The sequence below is a fragment of the Aplysia californica genome, unplaced genomic scaffold (assembly GCF_000002075.1).
Source record: "Aplysia californica isolate F4 #8 unplaced genomic scaffold, AplCal3.0 scaffold01626, whole genome shotgun sequence".
Lineage (NCBI taxonomy): Eukaryota > Metazoa > Mollusca > Gastropoda > Aplysiida > Aplysiidae > Aplysia > Aplysia californica.
Window position 1 is genome coordinate 24,779 of NW_004798896.1, and position 607 is coordinate 25,385.

Here is a 607-nt window from a genome sequence, read left to right on the forward strand (position 1 = left end):
GATGCTTTTAGTAAGAATTTTATGCACTTGGCACACAAATTGGTCATTATTGAGGATTAGAGGTGTTACAAGAGAGCAACATAAAAAGAAAAAGGAGAGATAAGGACGACAGGTGTTTGACAGGAAAGAAGGAGCAAACCACACCAGAGAGCCCACAAACCTTGCTCCATCAATTTGGAACTCTCTTCCCCAACCCTTGAGACACACAACATCTGAGTCTAAATTTTTAAAATCTTTAAAGACACATTTAATGACATCATTTTTATGTAACTAGATTCAGTTTCAGTACAATGTTATGTATTGATTTCTGTATTTTGCGAATTGCATTGTGTATTTTATCTTATTATGTATAATAGGCTACATGTGTATGTACTCATTTTGAAACGATGTGTATGTGTGTGTGTTTGGCGTGCATTTGTGTGTGCACACGTGTGCGTGAGTGTGTGTTTATGAGTGTGAGTATGTGTGTATGCGTGTGTGTCGCGTGCGTGAATATTGTTCGTACATGCATTTATGTAACACGGGAGTGGGCGTTATAGAAATGATCTTCATTATTATAATTATTAAACCACCGGCTGGAGAGAGAGAAGCAAGTCGTCACAACAGC